Consider the following 7729-nt stretch of genomic DNA (forward strand, 5'->3'; position numbering starts at 1 on the left):
CCTGGGCCTCACTGACTGCCAACAGGGGGCTCTTGGGGATTGGGAGGCTTCAGGGTGAGGTCTAACCTCGGTGGGTTGGGCGGGGTGTTGTCTCTGACCCCAAGAACATGACTGCCTCTTTGACTGAGCATAGGGCCTCCATGCCTATAGCAGGGTCTCTCAGAGCCCAAGTATGGACTTTATCCTGTGGACAATAGGAGCCATGGGAGGGTTTTGAGCAGGAGGGGGACCAGGGTTAAGAACGGATTTAAGAAGCGAGACGGAGGCTCAGTCAGTGAGAAGCAACCATAGAGGCAGATCCTTTCTTCTGGTGTGGGAGTGTCCTAAGACTGAGGTCCCTGTCCAGTTCAGGACATAGGGATAGAAGGGTGCAGCTTTTACCCTGGCAGGCTCTCAGGAATTCTCAGCTTCCTTTCTTGCCAACCTCCCACCCTACGTCTCCCCTTTCCAGTTGATCACTTTTCTGACCCCCTTTTCCTAACTTCAGGCAGCTCCATTTTTTTCCTCTTTTGAACCCTCTGACTCTGCCCAGGCAGTCCGTCCATCAGGTACTACCTGAATCCTCCCCGTACTCTCTTCTGTTATGTGCCAGGCACTCTCACAAGTGTCAGACATTGGGCACGTCCTCACCCTTTCACCCTTAGATTCCTCCTTCATTCCCATCAGTGACCCGTCTTGGGGTGAGGTGCAGTCAGGACCTTCCCGTTTGACACTTGAGATTCAAAGTCAGATGATTGGAAACAAAACACCATCCCAAAGGTATGGGATCTGGAGCCAGACTGTGGTGCTGAAGTCACACATCTTTGCTGTGTGACTTGAGCCAGTTAATTCCCGTCTATGCACTTCAGTTTCCTCAAACATATAATGTGGGCAACAACCTACCTCAGGGTTGTTCTGAGGACAAAGTTTGAGGAACTCGGAACTGTGCCTGGTGCACATTGGATGCTTAATAAATGTGGCCATTATTATCTCCTCTCCGAGAAAGTCTGGCTAATAAAGCATGTTGCCTTTCGAGATAGTTTTTTTCTACCATGACTTTAAAGACTGTCTTGGAACTCATAGGCAAAAATTCTGATATCTGTGCTCCTTGAATAATCTCTTGCCTTTTAGAGGACTGTGCATTTAGGAGGCAATTTTTTCCAAGACTGGTTGTGGGCACCTGAAAGTGCAAGGTGGTAGGAGAAGGAAAGAAGCTTCAGTTAATGTTTTAAAATGATGTCCTACTGCAAACATTGACCTCTGTTCACAGCCTAAGGAATCCTGCACCACTGCACCCTGCTGACTTGTCAAATCTTCTCTCCAGCTCATATCCCTCACTTGTTCCACTCAGTTGCCTTGTGCTTGATTCTTATCTCCAAATACGTTATATTTTCTTGTTTAGTGCCATTGTACTTCCTTTGTACTTTTATGAAAGATCAGTTGCCTATACTTATCGGGTGTATTTTCTGGGATTTATATTCCGGTTCATTGACCTATTTGTCTTTTCTTTTACTAGTATAATATCTTGATTACTGTAACTTTACAGTAAGTCTTGAATTTGTATATTGTCATTCCTCAAACTATGTTCCACTTCTTCAATAGTGTGTTGACTATTCTGGGTCTTTTGTCTCTCCGCCTACATTTTAGAGTTAGTTTGTTGATATCCATCAGAAAACTTTCTCAAATGTTTATTGGGATTGTATTGAATCTACAGAATTAGTTGGAAAGAACTGACATCCTGAGAATATTTTCTGCCTTATAAGAAATGCTCAAGGGAGTCCTGCATCTGGAAGTGAAAATAGGATAATGACCATCATGACAACACGGAAAAGTATAAAATTCACTGGCAGAGCAGATAGACTTAGGATAAAGAGAAATGAATCTAACCTAAATACTACAGGAAATCACAAAACTTTAATAGTAAACAATAAAAGAAGAAGAAAGGAACAAAGGACATGCAAAACAACACGGAAACAATTAAGAAAATGACAAGAATATGTCTACCTATCAATAATAACAAATATAAGTGGATTAAATTCCCCATTTAAAAGATGTAAACTGGCTGAATGGATTTTTTTTAGTGACCCAACTACATGCTGCCTACAAGAAACCCACTTCACCTCTAAAGGTGAAACAGAAATAGATAGTCCACACAAAAAAAGCACACAAGCAAAACAGGAGTTGCTGTATTGTCTCTTCAGGTTGTTGATTGATTTCTTTGCTCTGAAGAAACTTTTTAGTTTGGTTTAACCCCATCCGTCTATTTTACCTTTGTTACTTATGGTGTTGAGTTCTTATCAAAAAACATATTGCCCGTATCGGTTTCCTCAAGCATTTTCCCAATGTTGTCTTCAAGTAATTCGTAATTTCAGGTTTTTTCATTTAAGTCTTTAATCCATTTTGATTTGATATTTGAATATGGTAAGAGATAAGAGTCTAGTTTCATTTTCTGCACAACTTCAATAAATGATGGTGAGAGAACTGGATGTGTACGTGCAGAAAATGAAAGTGAGATAACACCTCACCCCCATTGAAATAGGGATTATAGAAAAGACAGGGTTTTTTTTTTTTTCTTTTTTTCCTGAGATGGTGGATTGGAGGCATTGTTAGCATGCTTCTCCCACTTGGAAAAACAAATGCGTGTGTAAAGATTCACACTGTGAAGTTTTTTCCAAGAAGTGACACAGGAACTTCATAGGAAAACTGAAAGAAATCACCCTTTGAAAGAAGCATGAGGCTGCAGCCTACATCACGAGCCAGGTGGACAACTGTAAGTCCCCAGAGTGTGAGAGAGGGATAAAGTACCTCCGGGATATACAGTCCCACCAGGGAATCTGGCAATCCAGGCCACATGGAAGGTCTTAAGGAAATGAGGAAATGGGTACATTCTTGGAAACATAAACTCTCCTAGCTTGAAACAGGAAGAAATAGAAACCCTGAGCAGACCAATAACAAGCAGTGAGATTGAATCAGTAATAAATAAATTGGCAACAACAACGACGACAAAAACTTCAGGGCCAGATCAATTCACAGTCAAATTCTACCAGACATTCCAAAAATAATTGGTACCAATCCTACTGGAAGTAGTCCAAAAGATTGAGAAAGAGGGCCTATTCTCTAACTGACTCAGTTTATGAATTCAGTATCACTCTGATAACAAAACCAGGAAAGGACATAACAACATACAAAAACTACAGACCAATACACTTGATGAATATAGATGCAAAGATCCTCAACAAAATACTAGCTAACCAAATCCAACAGCACATCAGAAGGATTATACTCAATTGTTAAGCGGATTTTATCCCAGGGATGCAGGGATGGTTCAACATATGCAAGTCAATAACTGTGATTAATCAAATGAACAGAATTAAAAGCAAAAATCATATGATCATCTCCATGGACACAGAAAAAGCATTCTGTAAAATCCAGCATCCTTTTATGATAAAAAAAAGTCTCAACAAACTAAGCATAGAATAAATATATCTTAACATAATAAAAGTCTTACAAGGCAAAACCACAGCCAACATCAAATGGAATGGGAAAACCTGGAAAGCATTCCTCCTGAGAACTGAAACAAGACAAGGATGCCTACTTTCACCATTTCCATTCAATGTAGTGCTGGAAATCCCAACGACAGCAATCAGGGAAGAGAAAGAAATAAAAGTCATCCAAATTAGAAAAGAGGAGGTCAAAGCATCACTGTTTACTGATGATATGATCATATATCTAGAAAACCCTAAAGACTCCACCAAAAGACTCCTAGATTTGTTAAATGATTTTAGTAAAATCTCACTACATTGATGTTGTAACCTCACTGAGGTTACAACATCAATGTACACAAATCAGCAGTGCTGCTATACACCAGCAACGACCAAGCTGAGAATCATATCAAGAACTTAATCCCTTTTGTAATAGCTGCAAAAAATAAAATGCCTAGAAATATACCTGACCAAAGAGGTGAAAAATCTCTACAAGGAGAACTACAAAACACTGCTGTAAGAAATCATAGATGACACAAACAAATGGAAACACATGCCATGTTCATGAGTTGGAAGAATCAATTTGTGAAAATGACCATACTATCCAAAGCAATCTGCAGATTCAATGCAATGTTTATCAAAATACCATTATTTTTCACAGAACTAGAAAAAGCAATCCTCAATAGTGACCAAGAGATATCTAGGAGTGCAAGCTGGGCTTGACTTTCTGGAAGGAGGATGATCTTCAGGGATTATTTCATGTTAGACTGAGGAGTCCTCAGAGCTGGTGTGATTTTCAAGGGTGTCTTGCCTTCTCTCCAGGATGAAGATGGGAAGGAGTTGTCTGATGAGGACATAAGAGCAGAAGCTCACGCCTTCATGTTTGAGGGTGAGGGTCCCAGTGTAGGATTACAGTGAGGGTCAGGATCTCTCACCCCAAGGATGTTGTGGGTGGACTCTGGATCGCTTCACTCTTCCCATTTCCCTTCCCCCATCCTCCCCCAGGCTCTCAATGCACGGGTGCTGTCCATCCTCTGGTGCTCAAGCAGCCCAGAAACCCAAGACTGCCTGGCCGCCCCTCAGGCCATGACATCAGGACGGGTGGTCTCTCCTGGGTCCTGTACAACCTTGCAAGGCACCCAGAATACCACGAGCACTGCTGGCAGGAGGTGCAAGAGTTTGTGAAGGACCGTAAGCCTAAAGAGATTGAATGGTGAGTACAGGTGCTGGTGGCTGTTCCTGAGCTCCAGGACTCATGTTGGCAGTGTGGATGACTCTGCTGCCCAGGTAGGGAGGGGAGGAACAGTTGTTTTTGTCTACTCTGTCACTATTGTTTTGTGGGAATAGGAGCAGAGGAAGACAGGCAGGGCTCAATACCAAGTCTGGCTATTAGGGGAAAAATTGCAGGCTGTTTGGACAGAAAATATCTGCTCCACTGAGAGAATTGGTGACAATGAATGAGGGGAGATGATGCCACGTAACACATATTTAGTAAATGAACTTCCCCTTCACTCCCTTCTTTTTATCCCAAAACGTTATTTTGCATGCATCATCGTCTGTTTTAGTTATTACGACAACTTTGTGAGATGGTGCTACTGAAACACCCATTTACAAACGTGAAGGAGCACAGCCTGGTGGTGAGGGGGGTACAATGTGAGGCTGGGTGGGTGGTCTGGTGCACAGCCCAGATCCATCAGCTGTGTGACTGTGAGTAGTCACTTATTTTCCAGACTTGATTTCTCATTTGTGAAATGGAAAAACAAAATGGTTAATATACTTAAAAGACTTAAAACAGGCTCCATGACTCATGTTGGCAATGTCGATGGCTACCATTCCTGCTCTAGGTTGCCTACCCCTCCCAGGCACACAGGAGGTCCACAGTGAGCTGAGCCCCTCTAGCTACTGGGGGCACTTTCTTCTCTGTCCCTAGAACTCTGGCTGTTCATCAACCTCTGGCTTTGCTCCCTGAGTAACAGGGATGGAACCGCCAGCAGGTGAGGTCTGTCCTTGAGAAGGAGTGGGGATTCTGGGGGATGCACCCTATGAGACTGAGGCTGTAGGGCCAGGTGCCTGAATCCCCTGGTTGTTTGAGTTGGCAGGGGTAGTGGGGTGGGGGTGGTCTATGTGCTCCCCAACACCCAACCAGTGTCAGAAGTACTGGCTTCCCCACCCTCCTGCTCAGCATTTCTGCTAGGAGCCACCTCCTTCAAGCCTCCCCTCACCTAAGTCCACCCCACAGGGAAATTCTGGACAGGATCTAAGGAGGGCCAGGAGGGGAGCCCTGGCCCCCTCTGTTGGGTGGAAAATCCTGCGTGTGGGAGAAGGAGCCAGGTACTGTCCAAGGGCCTCAAGATATTTCCCCTTTGGGGCTACCACATTGCCTGAGATTCCTCCACTATAAATGTCCCTATATTAACATGGCATTGACGCTAATGAATGGGGACGGTGCAGCATGGCAGAGAGAATGGATTTGGACTTGAGGGTCTCATAGACCTGAGTTCCTATGAGCTCTGCAACTTGGACTAGAGGACTGCCCTCTCCGAGCCTCAATTTGTTTTTATGTTCAATGGACACCTTCCCTCCACTGGGTGCCATCACTCAGGTCTCTCCATCAATGCCCAGGGTTCTGGTCTAGAGAGCCGATGGGAGGGTGGTGGGACAGCTTTGGGCACTGTGATGCAGGTGAGCATCTGATACAGTCGGGTGCACGTTATGTAGAGCACTTGACACAGTAGGTGTACTTTATGTGGCGCACCTAGCACATAGTAGGTACACTTTATGTGGCATACTTGGCACACAGCAGGTGCTCTTTATGTAGCATATCTGGCACAGAGTAAGGCACACTTTATATAGTGCACCTGGCACACAGTATGTGTGCTTTATGTCAAATATGTTGCACAGAGTACTTTTACTTTATGTAGGGGATCTAACACACAGGAGAAGCATTTTATGTGGATCATCTAGCACACAGTAGGTGTGCTTTATTTAAAGCACCTGGCACACAGTAGGCATGGTTTATATAAAGGGTTAGGGACTCAAGATACAGGTTTTGTGAAGGACGCCCAGCATACAGTAGACACTCTATGTGGAGCACCTGGCACACAGTAGGTGCACTATATGTGGAGTAGCCAGCACATAATAGACAAGATTTATGTAGCATACTTGACACAGAGTAGGTACACTTTAGGTAGGTCACCAGGTACATAGTACACATGTTCAATGTGGAGCACCTGACACACAGTAGGTATGCTTCATATATGGCGCATGGCACAGAGTCGGCACGCTTTATACGAAGTACTCTGCACAAAGTAAGCTTGCATTATATAGAGCATGCTGCACACGGTAGGTGAACTTTATGTGGCACACCTGGCACATAGTAGACAGAATTTATGTAGAGTAGCTGATACACAGTAGGTGCACTTTATATAGTGAGGCTGGCACACACTAAGTGCACACAGTAGTACCTTCCATACAGTCTTCTGCACAGAGTAGAGATAGGCACACAGCAGCTGAAGTGCTAGTTGCCATCCCCTTCCCTTTGGTCCCTCTTTTTGGAGCTCCTTCTTCTTAGGAGCCTTCCTCTGTCACCCTCTAAGGCCTCATCTGACATCCCATTTCCCAGATGGGAAGCCTGAGCCCAGGAGGGCCACATTGCCCACAGTCAGAGAAAGGACAGGGCAGAACAAGGACTCCACTCAGGGTCCCCTCGCTCTGCCCTCCCCTGCCTGGACCCCGTCCACTCACAGCCACTCTCAGCCTCATCCCCTATGCCTCCACTCTGTCCTCCTAAGCTGAGCCCAGCCTGTAGGCCTGTAGGTTTTCTCCTCCAGCTGGACTCTTTATCCCCAGAATCTGACGCTGGTAATCCTCAGTGGGGTTGGGGCTGCATTCTTTCTTCCTGCTTCCAGCAGTCAGGTCTCAGCTCAGGCCTTTGGCTGCCTGGAGGCAGGACTTGAACTCTTGCCAGGTTGTGAAGCCAGAGATGAGAGGCTTCTGTCTCTGAATCTCCTAAGTCTGCACCAGATATGGTGCCTGACATCCTCCCCGCCCATGTTTGGAGAGGAGCCCAGATGATCTGGGACAAGGGTTGGCCTGGCTCAGCTCAGCTGGCTGCGAACTCTCACGGTAAGTATATGCTTTTATCTGAACGCCCTTGTCTTGGAAGGGCAGGGTGGAGGTAAACTTGGGGCTCAGATTCCCCTTTAACCACCCCCCAACTTCCCCTGCAGACTGCCAAGAAGGTACTGAGACCTGAGAATTCAGTGCTC

Source organism: Mandrillus leucophaeus, unplaced genomic scaffold (assembly GCF_000951045.1).
Source record: "Mandrillus leucophaeus isolate KB7577 unplaced genomic scaffold, Mleu.le_1.0 Scaffold215, whole genome shotgun sequence".
NCBI lineage: Eukaryota > Metazoa > Chordata > Mammalia > Primates > Cercopithecidae > Mandrillus > Mandrillus leucophaeus.